The sequence below is a fragment of the Mandrillus leucophaeus genome, unplaced genomic scaffold, assembly GCF_000951045.1.
Source record: "Mandrillus leucophaeus isolate KB7577 unplaced genomic scaffold, Mleu.le_1.0 Scaffold362, whole genome shotgun sequence".
NCBI classification, from domain to species: domain Eukaryota; kingdom Metazoa; phylum Chordata; class Mammalia; order Primates; family Cercopithecidae; genus Mandrillus; species Mandrillus leucophaeus.
In genome coordinates, this window is record NW_012103832.1 from 2,160,421 (window position 1) to 2,183,830 (window position 23,410).

The window sequence follows — 23,410 nt, forward strand, 5'->3', positions numbered from 1 at the left end:
TGTTGTAGACATCCTCATCTACCTCTACCTATTGTCTTGCCCTGGTGCCAATCACAACTAGAAAATATCAAAATGTGCATGGAGGATTCCAAGAACAGTGGGCTAGTAGCCTGCTTCCTCTGGCCTTGCCTGAGGGAGACTGCAGGATGCTAAGAGGAGGTTGCATCCACATGGGTGTCCTACTCATTACTGAGGGAGGAGGATAGCACTACTTTAGCAGAAGGAAGGTCCCAGTTAGATTAACCCAAGAGAGACTCCCATGAGTAGTGAGTTATCTAGATTGTGTCCAAAAATTCACATGTGCCTTGTCAGTGCTGCAAAGAAGATGAAATGATAGCAACTGGGTTTCAGTGATATGTAGATACTTTTTAACTGAAGAAAAGGACCAAAAGGACCAAGACTGCATAGTTGTGTGCCAGTACAGTGATTCAAAAGGGCAACTGAGTCTATTCACACCCCGGGTATTACCAATTTGATGATTGAACAACATCTGTGACTGCCATAAAAATCACCGATATACTCAGACAAATTTTTGGAAAGGAGTGAAGAAGTGAAGGAAAGCTGAAGGGCAAGGATGTAAAAAAGAACATGACTAACAATTATCTAAAATAAAGAGCCATTTAAATTAGATTATTTACACTCAAGACTCTGATACCAGTAATTGGCAAATTTAAAATATTTTTCTCTTATTTGTCCTAGTAGATAAAATGGAATATGTGAAGGAAAAGTTTAGCTCCATCATGGGAAATAAAATAAAGTATATTTTGTTTGTACTTATGAGTATAGATGGCATACATTTGCCATGTCATTACATTTAAATGTTTTGTATTCCTTAGTGCAGATTAAAAGAAAATAAATCCTACTGTATCTTTAGAAGGAATTAGATAAACCCTGTGGTTATTTCCAGATACCTGGACTGGGGATATCCTATCTGATTATTGAAACCCCTAGCAGTGCTGAGCTGAATTTTCATACTTGCCAAGCCAAATTGTTTCTTTGTCCCATTCTCAAGAATCATTTTTTTCAACCTCACAATATCGAGCACCTACAATAGCCTGATAATTCTCAGAGAAAAGATCCATTCATAAGGAGCATCAGAATTCTAGATTTACAGAATTTATTGCATTTACATAAATGCTTGCCTTCCTCTCAAATACCAAAATAGCCACAGCATTTATCCTAACATTATACATATATTATACATATTGAATCTCATTCACTTGGAATCTCATTATATCAAATTTCTCTTATTGCCTCTCACGAAAATGACCTTGCCATTAAGTTTCTAGTGAATGTTGTAACATACTCAAGTATCTGTCATATGCAAAGTAAAACCACTTCCAAAAATTTAAATAAACAAAAAAATAACGTTTATGCTATAGTGACTATCTTCTCCCTTCACAGTAAAATTCTTTTAAAAAAAAATCCTCCAGAAACAAAAAACAGTAAAACTGATTATGTTTTCTCTCATTCACCTCATTTACCCCTCAGCAATGATAATCACTTTCTGTTCTCACCATGATAACCTGAAATTGCTTTCAACTAAACCATTGACAGCTTACATGTTCTTAAATAAAATAGAAACTTTGACTTCTCTACAGCATTTGACATTATTCACACTGACCCTTTGGAAAGCGTCTCTCCCCCACTTTTCCTCCCTCTCTTAGGACCTTTCCCAAGTTTTGGATTTCTCTAGTCCTTTTGGCTCCTGCATTGCATTTTATTTTAAGGTTTTCATTGATCATCTCACTCCATAAAGAGATTGTAGCTATTTAGTATTAATGATGATGCAGAGGGGGAAATGAGCAGTCACAAGCATTTCTTGTCAGACTTTAAAATTAGTTTAACTGTTTGGAAGGGCTATTTGGCAGTATTTATCAAGATACAAAATGAATAAAGGTCATGAATGAATTATTTGGATATCTAGGGCATGTAGCAGTTTGAAATTTGTGGGCTACTATCATCAAACAGTATTATTTTTCTTTACTACTTCTAATCACACTGCACTGAATTTCTTTTGCCAGCTGAGTAGCAGTCCCTTTCATTACAACCAGGACATGTCCAGAACTTTCCAGTTACAGTTTAAATTTTATCTCAAATCTATATTTTTATATTACTCGATTGAACTATATTTTATGTACAATAAACTATATATGTCAAGCACATAAGTGGGTAAGTTTTGGAATATGTGATACACTTGTGAAGTAACTGCAATCAAGACAGTGTACACTTCTTTCATTCCCCCAAATTTTCCACGTTTTTCTTTGCAATCAAACTGATCTTCCCATCACTCCCATCCCCAGCCAATTACTGATCTACACAGGTTAGATTGCATTTTCTAGAAATTCTTGTAAATGCAATCATATATCATGTGTGCTTTCTGTGTCTGACTTATTTCATTTAGCATAATTATTTTGTGATTCAACATGTGTTGATAATTCATTTTTTATTGCCAAGTAGTATTTCATTCTATGGAAAACGTTTTGATACATTTATTTGTGGATCGATGTTTGGGTTATTTCCAGTTCTGAGCTTTTACAAATAATGTAGCTGTAAACATTTATCTACAAATATTGATGGGGATATATGACTTCATCTCTCTTGGATAAATTCCTAGTAGTGGAATGCCTGGGTTTCATATAAACATATAATAAGCATATGTTTAAATTTTCATAAAATTGCCAAGCTGTTTTCCAAAGTAGCTGGGCTCTTTTACATTCCCACCAGCCGTATACAAGAGTTCCAGTTGCTCTACATCTTTACCAACACTTGGCACAGTCAGACTTTTTCAGCATTCTATTGAATATTCTTTGATTTTATGTTCACATGTTGATAGATATTTGGGTTATCTCTAATTTTTTGTTATTGTACATGAAAGGGCTATAAACACTTGTTTCCAAATCTTTGTCATGACATATGCTTTCATTTTGTTTTAATGTTGATAATTTTGGACTATGGCACTGTGGATAGTATGTTGTGTTCAATCCAGGATCTTTTATATTCCTCTATATTGATGCTTTTGTTTTAGCTAATAATTCATCTTTTCAAGTTATTCTGTTAGCTCAGTCTCATCTTCTGTGGATGCTTGTTCAAATCTCCATCCTATTACTTAAGCCTTTGCTGAAGTGATTTGAGTTCATCCCCACTGACGTGGTTTATGGATCAATCGGAGATTGTGTGCATACCCAGAATCATGGGATCTCATCCTCCATTTTTTCTCCCCTGCGAGAATTCCTCTCACTTTCTGACAGCTGGCCATGGTTGTCCTGGATCCTTTTCCTTTTTTCTATATCAGAAAGTAAGTGAGGTTTTTATCAAAATTAGTTGTCTGTGATGAGCTGCTCTGCGTCCGTGGGCAGCCTGCAGGGAAAAACTACAAGAAAATGGGAAACTGACAACTTGTTTTTTGTCATTTTTCTAAGTTTGACTCCACTGAATCACTGAACACTTAGGTAGCTGTTTTTGTCTTGTTTTATCTGGAGTTTGTAGTTGCTCTCAGTGGGAAAGATTATCTGAATGAGGGGTTATATTATCACACTGAATGTCAATATCTCAAATCCAATTATAAGACTATGTCCTTCCCTCTCTCAGAACAGGTTAAAGTACGGCTTGAGGTACTCAGATGGTGGAGGGGAATGAACTACTCTTTAAGTCCCCTTTACAGTCCTCTTTTCTGGTAATGTAGCAGGGTAAACTATTGAAAAAGACAAAATATTGATAAAATATTTGTATTTTATTGGCATTTACTCATCCCTCCTTATTGGTTATTTTCTTTCTTATCCTGGATGGCCATTGGAATCTTTAAATCAACCACTGTTGCCAAGTATGCTTGTCAGGGCAAACTCTTTTTACCATCCTGGTTTATAAAGAAGGGGGATGCTGGCAAGGAGTGGGCTTGAGGACCTGAACATTTGCAGATGTATATCTGTGAATGGGATGCTGATTTTCCCTTCCTCAGGCATCTTCAAATTCAGAGAATCAATCTGGACTTTTGGACGTTTTTTTCCCTCAACGTGGATCAAATGTTGGACTTTTCTTACTCAACTTGGATTGAATGTTGGCATAGAGATCTAACAGCAAGTGAACTAATGCTGATTCAAAGACACCAAAGAGAGGGGGCGAAATGGAAGGTGTGAAATCACAGAAATCATGGGTAAGCAGAAGCATACAAGCATACTCCCAATTTATGAAGGAAAAGTTTCGGTATTCTCTGGCAGGCTGACAACTCACATTACAATATTCTTTCTTTCTCCTCCTATTTAGTACTCATTCTAAGGAAAGATTGGGCCACCTCTAAATCATTTTAAGAGGAAATCATTTTAAGAGGAAGACTAGTCCCAGATTTCTGTAGTTTTCCATAGATTGTGACTTACTTAGCTCTGTTGTCCTCAGATTTGCATCCAGGCATGAGAAAAGTCTCACTTGATATCATGCTACATTTCCATGAATGAAAAACTGCAAATAAATAAGCCATCACTTGATATCTTGCTACATTTCTAGGAATAAAAAACTGGAAATAAATAAGCCATAAGTAGAGAAATGATTAAACAAATTCCAGCGTTTCAATGCTATGAAATACTATTCAATAGTTAACAAGATTGAGGAAGAAATATGTATGCTTACACGGAGGAATAACTATCTAACATAATTGGTAAAATAGCAATTTATGGAACAAATTGTGGGGTATGTTCTCATTTTTTGCAAAAATCATATGCACTTATATTCACACATTTATCCTTATTCTCCATTTACTTGTCAGAGCTATTTGGGCAAGGTATTTGACTTCTCTATCTCTATTATCCCATCTATGAAAGAAATATAAAAATTTTCACAAGACAGAATAATAATAAAACAATTGAAACAACACAAATGTTCTGACTTGTTATAATCAAGAATGAATGAGTATAATTACAATTCTTTATCATGAAATAAAAAACGACTACTCAATAGCATTCTAGCCATTTGTGTTAGAATTGTCAGATGGGTTCTGAGTAAAAGAGATATGTGTACATAAATGCAGCTAATGAGGCATTGTTTTAAAGCCACCTCTGCACCACCAGAGAAGTAAGAAAGAACTGTAAAGCCTCAATGGCTGCATGGCTTCATGTGTAATGAAGTTATAATTCTTCTCAGGTTGTATTCAGTTCTAACCACCTAGTAATCATGTTCTCACCTCACCAGCAGGTGTTCAATGCTTAGAGCTCTATAGTTCCCATTACAGTGATTCAATTATTCCGTTTCTGCTTTTATGTCTACTGACACTTTCAGTGATCACCTACTTTCTCTCCCCTATTGCTCCCCTTTGTGGCTTTTGCTTACCCATGGTTTCTGTGGTTTCACAGCTTCCATTTTTACTCTCTGTCTCTTGGTTTCTTTAGGTCTGTGTTACTTCACTTCTGGTTAGATCTCTATGTCAACATTCAATCCCTGACCCCCAACAGAGGCAATTTAGTTCATTCAGTCACTAGCTAGTATAGAATCTTTGTTCACCTGTCAGAGTAGACTTGACCGCCCATACCAATGAGATGTGGCAATGTCACATTGCTAAATATCAGGTAATTTACATATGAGAACTCCTTCAAAACAGAAAGTGGAAGTGACAGAGATTATGTGGTTTCTAGGGAGAACCCCCTTACCTGAACTTTTTTTTTCCTTGCATTACATGGTAAGAAGTGTCTTATATGCCAGAAGGTCATTCTTATGGCTGACATGGAAAATTCATTCTGATAGTTCTATAATTTTTGTCAGCAAGACAATAAGAATTTTGAAAAATATAAATTGTTAATATTTAACTTAGCTTTAAATTGTTGATAAAGTTAAGTTCACTTCTTGTTAGATCTCTGACCCCCAACGAAGAGTTATAATTGTTCAGTCAGTAGGTCAATAGTATAGAATCTCTATTTTAATCCAAGAACTCTCCCATAGCTCACAAATGTATTCCAACAATCAACTGAATGACAATCTACTAGGCTAAATTTGCATTCAAATAAAAATTCTTGTAGTTTCCACATAAAACAAAATAAATTCTTTTTAAGTAAATTTCTTAATTTTAAAAAATTAGACTTACAAAATCATCATTGGAGATTGGCAAAAGTTCAAATATTGCTAACATACCTATTTTTAAGTGCCACATTCAAATTTTAAAAGTTATTATTCCAAAATTATATTATATGCCACCCTTGGTTTTTTAACATAGATAAATCTCTAAAACAAATGTCTTATTTTTTTACTTTAGTTTAAAAAAATCCTACATTTATTTTACCCGACCAATTATTTTTACATTTTATTGTTAGAATATGCTCTTAACTATAATGATTGGTAATTCACAGTGCCAGTATGTCACAATATATTCCTGCTTATTTATAAGAATTCTAGGAAACAAAGTCTACTAAGAAGCAGTGCAAAGGTAAATTGATGGAAAAGTATTGCTTTCTTCATTTGGAGATCTCTGTTGATTTAGGGTTGGATTATTTTCAAATACAAAAAAAAAAATTATCATTCAATAAGACAGACCCAAAAACTGTGTTATACAGCCTGGGCATGCACAATAGCAAAAGCTTTGACTTCTAACAACACCTGGAATAAATGATTCTTCCTCTCAGAGCCAAGAAGATTGATGCACAACTGGAGCCAGAATGGCAGAACTTTCTCAGAAGTGAGGAGTCTGTTGGACCAGAAGATCTGAGGTAAAATCTGCTTCAACATACCTTACTGTAAGTGGTCAAATTTGAAGCCCTCCAATCAGACCCTGCCAAGTCAACATTCCTAAATCCTTTCTCTTGCCCTCTGATATCTTAAAATGTGCCCCACACTTCAAATTGGATAGATATATTTAAGCTCAACAATAGCCTTTCAACAGGCTGTTTCTGCAATACAGCTTTTCTTTTCTCAAAAGCCAGAACCATAGGTATTAATTTCTGTGAGCACTGGGCTATGAGCCTATTTGGTCTGTAACGGGAGCCTGCTATAAAAAGGTTAAAAGAAAAATCTACTATCCTCAACACAAAGTCATCTAATACAGCTCTAAGCTTGGAACTCTAACATGAGTGGAGAAAACAAGAGAGTAGAGATCATTGAGGAGGTTTTTATGGGACAGACTGCCTACATCTGTTACCCACGTCTTACTCTCATGGCTGTATCTACCTTTTAAAGAGGCTCAAAAATGTAATTTTGTTTCGTATCAGAAGAAAAGAGAAATAGCCTACATCTCCATTTCATTCTCCCAACTATACTTAAAAACCACTCATTTCCTTCCCAAGTGAGCCAATGCAGAGAGTCAGCAGTCACTGGCCCAGCTCAGTCAACGCTCAGGAACTTCAGATTGTAGACATACTCTCTTTAACAGGTCAAGAGATGGCTCCATGCAGCCCAGCAATTATGAACTAGAAAGAAGTTATCCAATAACTCTATTCAATAACTCTATCCAATAATTCTATTCAATTATTTAAATATTTCCATTTTGGATGAGTATTTAGCAACGTGGAGAAATGCTCATGACCTCATAAAGAATAATGAGTAACAACAAATGGTATATATAACCCTACCTACAATATGAATTCAATTCTGTTTATATTAAAGGAGAGAAAAAGAATGAAAAATAAGTAACATTTGTACCTGGATAGTAATTTTTGTTATTCTTTATGCAATTGGATACTAAATGTGAATTGTCTTCTTTGTTCAGCGTTTTCAAAGAGACTCTAGAGTCTAAAATGAACAACCAATCAATTCTACAAACCTTGCATCTTGAGGAGTTGCTGCACCTCTTTTCCAGGATTTGCAAAAGATGTAGTCCAAATCGAGTTCAGCTAGAACTGGCCTGTCATTGAGATATGGCTCATGAAAGAGATTGACGTTTAGGAGGCAGGGAAAAGGAAATATTTTGAGAGACTTCGTGTGCTCCGCACATGGAGGTGGCTTCCTTTTGCCTCAGGTGAAGGGAATTTCAACAAGATCACTCAGAGAGTTTGATCAGTGATCCTAGAATTTGCAGGACATAGGGACTGCCATTTGACTCACCCTTTAGCAAGCAGGAGGAAAGGTTACGTGGCTGGCACTTCTCGTGTCTGGGAAGAAACAACTGTGAAGTGCTGACCTAGATGAATGTTGCACTTCCACTGATGTGTAGGCAATGGCCAATGTTTTCCAGGGTCCAAATGTGGACCCAGCAACAGACAGGCTGTCTGTAATCACTTTATAAGCGACACTAACAACAATGACTACTAGGACTAAAGAGAGCACAACAGAAGTAGCTCTGCCAGAAGGGCTGAGGAGAGGGCTAAGCTACCACCCTCAGGGGAGGCAGACCCACATCAAAGACATCACAGCAGTCCCTTTCCCATGAAACAAAGAGCTAGGAATTGTCCATTTGACACACACACAAACCAGATCCCAGACTACAAATGATTCAACTAATGAAAAGCTTGTTTTTTTAACTTGCTGTTCTAGCCTAATTGCGTAGGTGTCAGAAGCAGTTGCAAGCTAGGAGAGAAGTCGGAGCAAGACAGAAGCCAGTTCTGCCTTTGCTTCAGGATTCACTGTCCACTCAGAGGCAGGCTGGCACATGGGGGATGAGAACGTTCCAAGAAAGATGTGAATTTGGAATTTTCATTTATGTGGTAGGTGGGGATTTACTTAGTGAAAGGAGCATATTATTGCAACTAATAGTGACCAAAATAATTTGTACTTACTACAAATTATCTTAAAAACATGGGATTACCCTAGCATTTTGTTTCAGAAACTGAAATTAACAGAAAACTATAAAATTACTTTCTGCCTGCAATCTAAGAAGGCCAACTCATGCCAAAAACCAGTTACATTCACAATTACCTGGATTTTGTAACTTCCTACAATGAATAAAACTTACTATAAAGCAGAAAAGCCATCACTGTTTGTGTACGTGTTTGTGCGTGTGTGTACGTGCATGTGTGTATCTGAGGTGTATCACTGTAATCACCTGATGTCAAGACAAATGATCAATTCTAGCAATTCAGTACAAAATGTCAAACTAGATGTTTGGCATGAGGTAGGTATAAACAACTTCAGCATTGACTGAATTTTTAACATTTAAACCAGTTATCTGAATGTCATGGAGATCAAAATATGGAATGTGGTGACCTAAAATCTTTAGCCAAAAGGTTGAGCTTTGCAGAAGCTTGCATTTTATGCATTATAGATTAATTTGCTAACTAAACAATTTTGCCCTGCTTAGCCTTTTAATAATTCGTAGGAAGCTCATCGGGTGCAGATAAAAAGTTCACAGCAATTAGTTTCCAACTAATATTTTAGCACACTATAGCATAAGGATTATTTTGCAATAATCAGTATCAAGAGTAGAATATATAATTTATCCAGACAAAGCTACAAATAAACTATCTCACATTTTTTTCTCCCAACAAAGTATATAGTAAACCTGAATTCCCTATTGAACTACTTAAAAGTTTTGCAATTATACCAACAGAGGTGAAGGAAAAAGTATCAACATCTATACATACTTTTGCTGCGTAGTAAGAGCTGTTTTTATTCCCTAACCTTTGTCTCATACTTCACAGCAAATATGTGAAAATATTACCGTTAATAAGCTTCTTGGATCTTCCTTTATTTGCTTTAACTTTTTTCTTTTATCTCTCTCTTTCAATACACATTTTTTCTGAACACCTGCTAAATGTGTGGTATCTTTTAGGTGATAAGAATTCATAAAGAAATGTAAAGTTATGAAAAATGCTGGATATCACTAATTATTAGAGAACTGCAAATCAAAACCACAGTGAGACACCATCTCATAACAGTTAGAATGACTGCTGTTAAAAAGTCAAAAAATAGCAGATGCTGGTAAGGTTGCAGAGAAAAGGGAACCCTTATACATTGCTGGTGGGACTGTAAATTAGTCCAGCTACTCTGAAAAGCAGTGTGACAATTTCTCAAAGAACCTGAAACGGAATTACCATTTGACCCAGCAATCACATTACTGGATATATACCCAAAAGAATATATATTGCTCTGTCATAAAGACAGATGCAAGCATATGTCCATTGTAGCACTATTCACAACAGCAAAGACATGGAATCAACCTAGATACCCATCAATGGTAGACTGGATTAAAAAAAAAATGTGGTAGATATATACCATGGAATACTACACCACCAGAAAAAAAGAATGAGATCATGTTATTTGCAGTAACATGGATGGAACTGGAGGCCATTGTCTCAAGCAAGCTAATGCAGAAACAGAAAATGAAATATCGCATGTTCTGACTTATAAGTGGAAGCTAAACAACAAGAAAACATAGACACGAAGAGCAGAACAACAGACAACAAGGCCTACTTGAGGGTGGAGGCAGGTAAGAGGGAGAGGGTTAGAAAAATACCTGCTGGATACCATACTTACTATCTGAGTGATGAAATACTCTGTACATCAAATCCCTAGGACATGCAGTTTAAGTATATGACAAACCCGCACGCACACCTCTGAACCTAAAATAAAAGTTATAATGAAAAATAAAAAAGAAATACAGAGTTGGCTCTTCTCACAAAATATCCATAGTCTTGAAAAAAAGGGAAAAAAAAGACTTGAAAACAGTTAAATTTAAGCTAATATATGCTAAAGTGGGGGTACATATAAGTTTGTATGTATCAAAATAAGAGCAAGCTCTTCATGTTTTCTAGAAAAGCCAGACTTTTATTTGTTATTTTTATTTTCTCAATAATTTATTTTCATAGTCAAATATTTATTTAGTTGTCTACTCCACATTTATTCATTCTGAATAATATTCTGAGTATTATTTAGTTGTATGCTAAGGCGCTGCCCAGAGTATACTTTTAACTCGAGGCTAGACTAAGGTAATAATCTGGATTTGTATAGTTTCAATATTAATGGGTTCTTGAAATTCTTCTTGAAAGAATAGTTAACATTGAACAACTGAATTGGAAACTATGAACATGGTTTTGTTTTAAAAAGAGCTTAAAATGTTACAACCACCTTAATTAAACTTAACTTTAGACACAATTATTGATAATAGTTCTTTAGTATAATACTTCACACACATTTAACAATTCGTTTCTTTTCCTTCACAGATGGAGGAATTAAATCTCAAGCCCCTTCTAACTAGAGCTAGCCATTTTGAGAAGCACCCTGTTTTTATTTTTGTTTAATTTGCATTCAGTTTATGAGATATGCTTCTTGTCACTACTGTTAATCATTTTTATTAAGAAAATGCAGCAAAATGCACAAATAATTATACAGATACTGTTTTTTGATAAACATGTTGACAGATTGGAACTAAACTTTTTGCTGGCAGGCAGTGTTGCTGTATGTGAGGATATCAGTTTGCCCCCTCTGGATGGGTGCTGTATTTAGATTGGCATAAAATTATTTCTTCTAATCAGGAGAAAAAGTTCATTATCTTACACTTACTAGTCATAGGAAGACATAGAAAGTTGAATTTAGAGTAGAATTTTTCCCCCAAAACAAAGAAAAAATCATATAAATTCAGATTATTTTTACTACATAAAATAAGGAATAATGAGGTTAACAAAAAAATCCATTTGTTAAAAAATAACTATTTTGATCACTCCATGATAACATCATATGATCTTAGAATATTTCTTGTTAATGTAATAGCAGATAATAAAAAAAAAAGCAGAAAAATTCTATAACTTTAGAATCCATTTAACAGACGTTAATTCAGTGATTGCTATATAGGGATTGGACTGAACAACAAGAACATTTCCCTGTCCTCATTTTCAAAGAAATTTCAGAGTATTGAGAGACACAGTTAAGTGCTAGGATTGTGCATTCTTTGCCATAAGAACAAATGGAGGAACTTCTCGTAGTGGCTGAGATGAAAAGGGGCAGAGGTTTTCACAGAGGCCTATCTAATGATATTTATTTAACTAAACTAAGTTTTACTTCCACAAGCAGTACATGAGAGTGACAATTTCCCCACACCATTGTATATTATTGAGAAATAATTTTCTGCTTTGGGAAACTTCCCAAGACATTAAATATTTATTGAGCTCTTGTTGGAGAAAATAAAAATAAATGCAATAAATAATAATATAAATTGTAATAAAGGAATATGAGTCACAGTATTTGCTCTTAATTTCAAAGTTTATTAAGAAATTAGAGATAATTACCCCAAAAGTTAAATAATTATACAGAAGGAAGCTAATGCAATATAAGTAATGAGAAAGAGTGTGGCAGCTTTTAGGTGACAAAAATTTATAGAAAATGAAGACCCTATGAACAAACAGATGACAAAACCTCAGACAGAAAAGCCGTATCTGCAAAAACATGATGAGTGTGGCTGTAATATATGGGACATGCATTGATAAGGTCATGGGAAAGACAGAGGAAAGCCAGTAAGACACCATGGTATTAAGGATATATGAAGAATATTAAGATACCTCAAGGAAGTGTGCTTCTTCAAAACACTGCATTCATTTTCAAATTCAATCCATAAATATCGATAGAGCATGTACTATGTGCCAGGCACTTGGGACAGAGAGCGCATAGAGCCAATGGTTGCAGCCCTTGATATTTAGAACCTAAATATTTTCCTACAAAGAAATTTGACACAGAAAAAATATATGCAACAGAATTATTCAGTGCCCTTTCACAGGTTCAAATTAAAATAATCTACATATGTGTGCCTACACACATACATATATATGCATATATTTACATTATATATGCTTTGTATATCATGTATGTAAATTGTGCATAGATAAGTAGATGAATGAATACAATGAGGCTAATATTAAATAATTATTTATCAACCAATCATTAAATAATTATGCTATACCAAGTACTGTACCAGGAACTTTACATATGATACTTTATTTGTAGTTTCTACAACTTTAAGAAATAAGTTTGTTACAGTGATTTTATTAACAAAGCTATCATTATACTCCTGCTATCAATAAGAATGAAAAAATCACTTGAATAATATTGTCTGCTTTTCTATATATTGTAATGAATGTTTTTGTTGATAACTAAAATGTTAATTTTTTTCAGAGAAAATGCTTCCAGAATATGCTCAGAACAATTTAAATGTCATAAAGATGTAGCTGAGTTCTTACAATACTGAAGTTTGTCATACTGCCATATTTCATGTGCATCTGAGTTGGAATTTAGAAATTATAACATCAAATTATATTCTTAAATTAATTAGGATATAAAATAATTTAAGGAATTAAAATACTTAGAAATCAACAAATTCAAGTAATATAATCTATTTTGATGTTTTTTATTAAAATTTGGTCCAGTTTCAAATAATTTGCAATAAGCATTCTTAATAGACTTCTGTGATTTAATCAAGTATTTGCTGAACTTTCATAGTTTACAGTTTGGTGTTAGGCATGGGTCACTGCCCTCACTATTGCTATTAGACAGAAATAAGGTGAAATATGATTATTTTACAGCAGAACCAGAAGGAACAGTTATGAGAAGGTTCCCAAAGTCGTATCTCCTTTATTTTCACTCCTGAAAATGTAAACTTCTTTTTTAAAATTGATATTAAAACCACTCAAATTACTTTTCTGCCTTTCTTTTCACTCTTCCCTCTTCTTTTCTGAGACAATAATAATTCTTGTTCGTTTGATCATACCCATCATTCTTATTGCCTAGCTCTTTTTCCTTCATTATCAAATTATCTCCAAGTTGTATTATAATCACTTCCAAACATGTCTACCTCTCCATATTTTCAAACAAACAGAAACCAAACAGTATCAATGACTACACATTTTCTCCTATCTAAATTTTGTCCTATCTGTCATCATAATGACAGTTTCAAATCCCTCCTATGCTACCCTTTTGTATTCTCTCCTTGATTCTTTCCTGAAAAGAACCTTTCCTGGAAAGGTAATTCTCACATGTAATGTCATTTTTATTCTAAGCCTTTATTCAGTAAACAATTCTGAAGGAAGATAAATTTCCTGAAAAAATTGTTTTCAATTATTTAAAATCTAATGCCTTTCTCTTCAGAAGCACTTTAAATATTCCATTCCTGAAGACAGGAGGTATTTTACATGATTGATTTTTCTATCAAGAGTATTCAATGCTGTGCAATTTAGTATAAAAATAAAATTAGCTAGCTCTCTGCTATTCATTAATCAGAATTGAATTCATTCTTTGAGGAAGATATAAGTTTTTTTTTTTTGGGGGGGGGAGCTAGCTAAATACCTGACTGCTTTAAAAACATTTTGAATAAATGAAACCTGTAACTTCAATGGGAAGTGATAGCCATATAAACCTTACTCTGTCATAGTTAGCATTTAGCTTTGTTCTGCAGTGCTACAAACCTGCACTATCTCTCCAGCTCCCTTTTTCCCTATCTCTCTCTCTTCTTCTCTCTTCCCCTCCCCTCTGACTACCTTCTTAATTCCCATTAACATAATTTTTCTGATAGCAAAAGCAAAGGATCTCAATTTAGAAGTAAGGTATTTTTTATTCAAGTCAAGAGAAAATTTTGTAAATATCTGAATGACACATTGGCAACACTTTTAGAATTCATGGTAAGCATTCTATTGAATTTAACAATCTTGGAGTGCTAAGGGATTGCCTTTTAAAAGTTTCTGACTAGGAAAGTTAGAGATTTAGTGAGAATATTCACAGCAACTTAAGTGCATAAATTTTCTAGCTGGAAAGAATTTTAGAGAACTGCTATAATAATCACGTTACAGATGAGATACTGGAGGAGGGCAGGAGTGAGGCTTGACTCCCTCCTTGTTATCTCACTCACCAGTGTCAACATCTACTGGCAAACAAGGCCTGGTTTTATGTCCAGACACCAAAGGGAAAGGTTTACACAGCCTCTCTCTATCACAGATACTCCTGTTTTTCAGGTCACAGCACTTCCATACACAGAAGCTGATCCGTGAAGAAGTTCCAGAAATGCACTCTGAACACCTTGATCTTCAAACTTGTCCTACATTCTGGGTTAAGTATACATAAAAGAGGGTGCTTCACTGGCAACTCTTTGCCTTCTATAACATCTCCAGAATAAAGTAACTAAAGGAAATTAGCTTATTTATGGAACCTATGAAGATTTTAAAATAGTGATTTGTCGATTGTTCTTATAATCAACCAGATAATAAATTTTACAAAATCTTTGCTTAAAAATAAATGCCAAATTAAATGCAGTTGGATAGATGTGCACATACCTTCACTGAAATGAAGTCAGAGATCAGTATATTAAACAAAGTTTTTGGATTTGAATCCTGCTCTGTCACTTAAGATCTGGGTGAACTTGTCAAGCAAAACTCTCTGTAACTCAATCTTCTTAGCTTTAAAATAAGGATAATAAATTTACCTTTATCTTTGTGGTGTTGTGAGGATAAAACAAGTCAATACATATTGAACTCCTTGAATAGATTCTGAAACTTATTAAGGCTTCAAAGATGGAGTTCTTAATGATTGAATGTCACATTAAAAGTATCCTTATTGTACATGCCTTGTCACATATGGTCTCACAGTCATTCCAATCAATGCTCTGCTTACTCCATTTTTCTTGCAGTCCCAGGATAGAGATAAGTATATAAGAAATTTGAGCATCTGTAAATTTTGCTATCTTCAAGCAGTCCTGGAGCCAATCCTCTTAAGGATCCCAAAAGATGCACGCTAATAGGTCTAAATTCTTATATAAACATGTACAATATTTTTTCTTTCGGGAGATGAAACCCTTAAGAAATGAGGAATCCACATGTTCTAGGAATGCCCATACAGAGGCCTAACACTTGATATGAGAGAGCTTGTTTTAACCATGTAATTATTTCATGTAGCATAAAAGTTACTAGTTACTTCTACAGTCACCTAAAGTTAAATCTGCTGCCTTATTTCATGTTCCCCATGGGCATGCCCTTGGCAAATACCACGAGTATAGTAATTCCAGAAGAAATTATCACTAAGGAAGAATTATAATAATGTATGTTAAGATTCAAATACTTTAATTTCTCTTGCCAAAATCTTGTTTGGTATTTGGTTATGAGAATGTGCTATGTGCTACAATGAATTGATCAGAACAGAAGAAAGAAGAAACAAACTAAGAGAGCACGAATAAGAGAAGTCATTAAGAAAATTAATTATTCTCTAGAGCACACTCTCAAAAACGTAGACATGTAGACGTGGCCTCCAATTGTCCCAAAGAATCCAAACTGCAACATGTGTGTGTGTGCATGCACTCCCTGTGTGTGTATTCCACTTAGAGAACTAGTTTCTTACCTCTCATTCATCATTATCACCACCAAAGACAGAGAGGGAGAGGGAAAGGGAGATTAGGTGAGATTTTTCTCCAGACTTATTCTGAAAGTAGCTTGGCAATAACTTCAGAGGTACTAGTACCAACAAAATATTAGCAATACAAATTTGCATGTTTAATATTGCTCTTTATTTTTTGTATTTTTTGGAATGGCTGCCTGAGATTGCAACTGTTTTTCCTGCAGGACATAGAATTCAATTTTCTTTTCCTTATAAAGAATGGATCAACAGAATTAAGTAAATATCAACAAATTGCTTCTTTAAAAGTTTGTTATTTTACTTTCCAAATAGTAGTTCAGACTTTACCTGTGTCATTCAATCTTTAAATATTAATATTGTTGTTGTTTCTAATTTGACAGTTAAGATATTTCATTTTTGTGTTGTGTTTATTTTACTACTACATTGGGCACATTTTTATAATTTTATTAATCCTATATATTTCCTCCTTTGTGAATTGTCTCTTTACAGTCTTTGTCTATTAATAGTGGGTTTTGACTTTTTATTTTTATTTTTTTGGAGACAGGGTCTCACACTGTTGCCCAGGCTGGAGTGCTGTGGTGCAATCTTGGCTCACTGCAATCTCCATTTTCCAGGTTCGAGTGACTCTCATGCCTCTGCCTCCCAATTAGTTGGCATTGCATTTGCCCGCCACCACACCTGGCTAATTTTTGTATTTTTATTAGAGACAGGGTTTCACCATGTTTGCCAGGCTGGTCTCAAACTCCTGACCTCAAGTGATCTTCCTGCCTCGGCCTCCCAAAGTGCTGGGATTACAGCCTGAGCCACAGCACCTGACCCAATATTTTCTTTTGAATGTTAATTTACTATAGATATTATCTTTTTTCCTTATTTTTTAATAGTTAATGGTTGTTTTTCAGCTGTAGTTTTAACTTTTTGATATTAAGATAAAATTGTAATGTGTTGAAGTAAAATCTACTAACTTTAAAAAAATATTATTTTATTATTATTATTATTATTATTATTGAGACAGGGTTTCACTTCTGTCACCCAGACTGGAGTGCAGTGACAGGATCTCGGTTCACTGCAACCTCTGCCTCCCCAGGCTCAGGTGATTCTTCCACCACAAACTCCCGAGTAACTGGAACTACAGCCATGCACCACCATGCCCAGCTAATTTCTTGTATTTTTAGTAGTGATAGGGTTTCACTATGTTGCCCAGGCTGTCTCAAACTCCTGAGCTCAAGCAATCTGTCTGCCTTGCCCTCCTAAAGTGCTGGGATTACAGGTGTGAGCTACCGCGCTCAACCCTATTTTGTTACTTTTATGCCCTGAAAGTGATTTTCAACCAGAGATGAGGCAAATTTTCACATGCATTTTCATCTAGCCAGTTTATTTTCACATTTAAGCACTTCAGAGCAATTAAGTTTTTTGAATGTAGGAGAAATAGACATATTAATTTATTGCTGAACACCATAGTTTCTCAATATATTTTACTGTACAAAGCAAAATTTCACCATTCTGTCATAATATTTATTAAATACCAAATATCAAATGTGAAATTACAGAAGAAAAGTCATGTGCACCCAGCAGTCAAGTCAGATATCACCAAGAGAAGGCTATCATGTCGCCTCCCAAGACTCTTCCTAGAAAGGCGTTTCCATGATAAATTTACTGTAATACAGGGACTGGCTTTCTGACTGCCATAGTCTGAGTAATGATTTGTCAATACATCAGAAATAGACTTTTCTAGTTTACACTCCCACCAACAGTGTCACTTCTCCACAATCTTGCCAGCATCTTTTATTTTTTTGACGTTTAATAGTAGGCATTCTGATGGTGTTAGATGGTATCTCATTGTGGTTTTGATTTGTATTTCTCTGCTAATCAGTGATATTGCTCGTTTTTTTCCCATATGATTGTTGGCCACATGAATGTCTTCTTCAGCCATTGTGGAAGACAGTGTGGTGATTCCTCAATGACCAAAAGACAGAAATACTATTTGACCCAGTAATCCCATTACAGGTATATACCCAAAGGAATATAAATCATTCTATTATAAAGACACATGCATGCACATATTTATTGCTGCACTATTCACAATAGTAAAGACGTGGAGTCAACCTACATGCCCATCAATTATGGACTGGAAAAGGAATTTGTGGTACGTATATATCATGGAATACTATGCAGCCATAAAAAATGAATGAGATCACATCCTTTCAGGAACACGGATGGAGCTGGAGGCCATTATCTTTAGCAAACAAATGCAGGAACAGAAAGTCAAATACCGCATGTTCTCACTTATAAGTGGGAACTCTTAATGACAAAAACTGCAATTGATTTTGCACCAACCTAATAAATGATGAGAACTCATGGACATATAGAGGGAAACAGCAAACACAGTAGCCTATCGGAAAGTGGAAGGTAGCAGGAGGGAAAGGATCAGAACAATAACTAATGAGTACTAGGCTTAATCCCTGAGTGATGAAATAATCTGTACAACAAACACCCATGATACCCATGTAACAAACCTGCACTTGTACTCTTCAACTTAAAATAAGTTTTGAAAAAAGAAATAGTCCAGAAATAAACAACTCACAAGTTTCCAAAACAAAATAAAAAAAATACGTATATTGTATAAATATACAAACACTAAATATTGTACACAATAAAATAAGAAAATTCCAACACACCTTTCTCTCTTGCCAATCTCAGTATGTATTCTAGAGGTAGCCAGTTTTGGGTACTTTCTCTCTCTCTTATTTTTTATTTCTGTCACACACACACAAACCCACAAATACATGCGTATGCACATACAGACACTCATGGGCACATAGACACACAAACACATCTATCATTTAAAAATCTATCATTTAAAAATCTATGATTTAAAAATCAATATTGTAATTTTAAAAATATATAAATTAGTTAAAAAAGAAAATAGTAAGTACAAATATACCAAATATATAAAAAGTGTATTTGCTACAATCTTCAGCAGATAATATATTTCATCTACACTTAATTCACCAAGTTTTTTGCTTTGCCTGTCTTTTTTTCTTAAATTAAGAAGAGTTGTTGCATTTGGCAAAATAATTTTTATGTTCATGAGGTGAATTACATTGATAAATTTATGTGATGATGAATGACATTATATTCATGGTATTTGTACTACTTTATCCTGATATATAAATTCTGGTACTCTGCTTCATTTTGTCTGAAAATATTGTGTATTCAAATTTTTAACTGAAAAAATGTTTGCAAATTTCTTGTATTCTTTCCAATTTTGGTATAAAATCAAGTTGGATACCTTTCCTACTTTGTGTGAAATATTTTGTGTAAAATAGGAACTAACTGCTTCTTGGACTGGTAAACATACCAATAAAAATTGTCCTTTATAAAACTGTTTTACTACAAATTCAATTTATTTAATGACTATATTTTGTTTGCTACAAATTCATGAGTTAAAATTATTAATTAATATAATCCTGTATAACTATCAGTTACATTTAAGTCTTTGAATGTATTGGCACACAATTTATCCTGGTTATTGTTTCACATATATTTCAATTTCTACTATATTACAATTTTGTTTCCTTTTTTATTCCTATTTTTTGTTTTCTTTTTTTAATTCCCTGTGATTATTATTACTCGACATTTGTGTAATATTTTACTTTTTTTTTTTTGGAAAGAACAAGCACCAAAAATTAATCTTTGTTTTGGGACCAATTTAAGCAATATTTCATTTTATCAACATTAAGTGCTGTTAAATTTTCTTTTAATTTGTTTTAGTGTTCATTAATTTTTTAAATTGCGTTAATTTTCAAAATGCATTTTTATAGTACTTGACCTATATATTTACCTATAATTTCTATCAGTTTGACAAGATTTCTCCTAAATATTAATTTAATCGGTATTACTATTGCTGAACTTAATACATTTTGATATATATTTTTCTGAAATTGCTTATTTTCAGTACTTCAGGGCTCTTTTTATCTACAGGAATTCTCTTTAAATAAAGAGTAAATATTAAGAACTTTATTAGTAATAAAGTACAGTCAAAAGAATAAGGCTGAAGACAAGTAAAAATTGAGTGATTAATGAATGGGTGAGTAATGGTGTAATCTTAGTGAGGCAAACTGATAAATTTTTTAGATACTTTAAAAAGTTAGCATGCACAAAATCATGATTAGAGTTCATTTTTAACTTTAAAAAAATAAAAACTTCAAGAACAAAAAAGAATGCAGAGTTTTAGACGCTCCCGACGTACCTACTCTGTGCCAACCATGTTCAATTGTTCTTTAAATTTTCCGCAAGGAATATGGAATTATCATAAATTATCAGGCCACCATCTTATCATTCTCCTAGTTTCTATCCAAATTGTTAACTCAGAAAGAAGATCACTGAAAACAAATTCAATAAGAAAACAAATCTAGTAAGGGAAGTATCATAATTGCACAAGAACACTATAGGTAGAAAATGCAAAACTCAAATGAAAGAAAAAATTGCTTTAAATAAGAATCTCATTAATTTCCCAAACATTTGTTTACAGATGCTGTAGATATAGGACTAATGTGGTACTTAATAACATTCACCAAACAAAAGAATTTAAGCATATATTATAAAGAATAATGACCAGATATTCTACATTCAGAAAAAAAAAAGAGACTAGTTTCATCTGAAGCAGAAAATCTTTATTACATTGTATAATAATGACCTTCACTTAGGACATTTTAAGGCATTAGAATAAGTTACAAGGAGAATTCATAATGGAAAATTGGAAAAAATACAAATTACAGTTTAATATGAGACATCACTGTTGCAAATATCTATTCAGGATAGAATTCAAAATGCAATGTTTATAGAAACATTATAATCTTATATAAGAATTTTAAATACTCAATATAATCCCTTTTGTAAGTATGAATAAACTATAAATACTATATGACTTACAGCTCATGGAATCCTTTCTCTTTATGTCATTAAAAGTTAAGAATCTCTCTGTAGAGTACTTTTTAGGTGGCGGAAATGGTTTTCCTACTGTTACATTCCTATTATGTGTGCATCTGTTCCACAGTATTTTTTATAAAAATATTCACTGTGATGGCCACAGAGAACCAGCATAGTTGATTGACAAGCATTATGGGTATCTGTGGCTAAGCTAGTAGGCAAAATAAATCCAGACGTGAATAAACCTATTCATTCTTCAATAAATGAAATAACTCAAAAGTGAAATCTTTAACATTATAATTCACATGCTGCTCATATGTCTTTCTAATTTGTGTTTTTGCCTTGCTACTGGGCTTTATAGTAACACTGTGATTGAATGTGTTTGCGTTACATGTGGGGTTATCCTAGTTAGCCAAGTGGAGTCAGTCATTCATACATTGTCATTGCATCAATCTTACAATGAAGTAACAAACAATCTGTCACCCACTGTTCCAAGAATGATGCCAGATGTCTTATTAGTCTTAACATTCTATAACATTCTATTTCTCTATCTCAAAACTCCATGTGCTCTCCAATTGTGTTATAGTCTCCTATACCTTGTCTTGATTTGTTGTCCATTGCTTTGCTAGATAATTGAGGAGTTGCATAAAGTATTTGGACGTCAAATCTGGAAGAGCATGGAAGCCATAGTTTTGTTAAAAGGTAAACATGACTAGATTTGTAGCAAACGTGTTTGGAACTACTAATTAGTTACTTTAATGCTTTAATATCAAATAAAATGATGTTGGAGCTTTGAGTTGAGAAGATTCTATTTGCCTGATCTAAATCAAATGCTTTCTTTGGTTTTCATTTAATAATTCCACGAAAACTAACCTCAAATGTCTTGTAGTTAGTTTTCTGTAATCATTCTGTATGTGGTCTTCATTTTTTGTATCAATAATACTATAATTGGTGGTAAGTTAGTGTGATAATTTTCCTAAATATACATCAGATAATACAAAGACTATTAGGAAAATGACTATTTCTTTGAAGTATGAGATAATCTTGTTGGCTTATTCATAATTAAATTGCCAGTCAAAAAATAAATTAGTCACAGCCAAGTCTCATTAATATTAAATAATAACAGAGAGAAAAATATACATGATACTTCAAATATTTTCTACATTAAAAAATAAAATGTAAATTATCATCTTTGATTTAGGTCTCCTCATTCAACTCCCAGCTTAGTGCCTAATCTTTAGCTCTTCAAATAATTTGGGATTACATTGTATAATCACATATAAAAAGGTCATTGAAAAGTCTTTTTTCCTTTACAATATTTACTTGAATTCTGCCTTATGAAAGAATTATCATCAACTTGGATTTTAAAGAAATGGAAAACATTTTGGAAAGAGTAAGCACAGGATAGGTACTTACTGGGCTAAAGAGGATCATTTAGATATGCTGATGTAATGGAATGAAAACTGAACAGAATTTACTGCTTGCAGCACTTTTCCTTTTATACGTGTCATCACCAGCTTGAAATTTTATATAAAAACAAGATTGTTCCATCAAGATCAATTGTTTCTGCATTAAGGAAATAGAAACATTTTAAAAGGAGAATAGAGCAACATAAAAATACTATAATAAGGATTCAAAAATAGAGGAAAAGTAAGATTTGAAATCAGCTTGTCTTACAAAGCAATAACAATGCATACTTATAAAGCTAGAATGATAGTAATTATTCTGAAGGAAAGAATAACCTCTATTTCTGGAGGTGAAAACCATTATGGTTTTACATATTTGTTTAGTTTGACCTCTAAGAATCTGTTTTTACATAGCTGACTTTGTAAATTTACTCAGGTTCACGTATTCTTCATTTACCATATGTTCACAATTATACTTAAAGTTTAAGTATAATTAGAGCTCCAGGGTCAATTCAGGGTCAGATGAAAATCGAGCTAATGAAAATGATTATTTCAGCAGAGTTTGGTTTATACACTGTTTATTCTTTTCTGAATCAGGAGGTACTGTGACAGAGTTCTAGTCAGCAAAATCTGGACTCTGCAATGGTAAAACTTTCCCTTATATCTTACCACACATTCCAAAGTTTGATTCAAATGGGGCTGACCTTCATGCTAAAAGCGCTCAATAAATTCGGTATTGATGGAACGTACCTCAAAATAATAAGAGCTATTTATGACAAACCCACAGCCAATATCATACTGAATGGGCAAAAACTGGAAAATTTCCCTTTGAAAACTGGCACAAG

General features: G+C 33.7%; 1 long non-coding RNA gene across 1 annotated transcript in view; it reads right to left on the reverse strand.

Annotated features, from left to right (window-relative positions):
* Window positions 1-22,728, reverse strand: part of LOC105546544 — a 40,163-nt gene extending 17,435 nt beyond the window's left edge. The window contains exons 1-2 of the long non-coding RNA XR_001007112.1: window positions 22,576-22,728; window positions 5,637-5,732 (exon numbers count right to left, since the gene is read on the reverse strand). This is a non-coding gene — a long non-coding RNA (uncharacterized LOC105546544). The remainder of the gene's footprint in view (window positions 1-5,636; window positions 5,733-22,575) is intronic.
* Window positions 22,729-23,410: the final 682 nt, after the last annotated feature.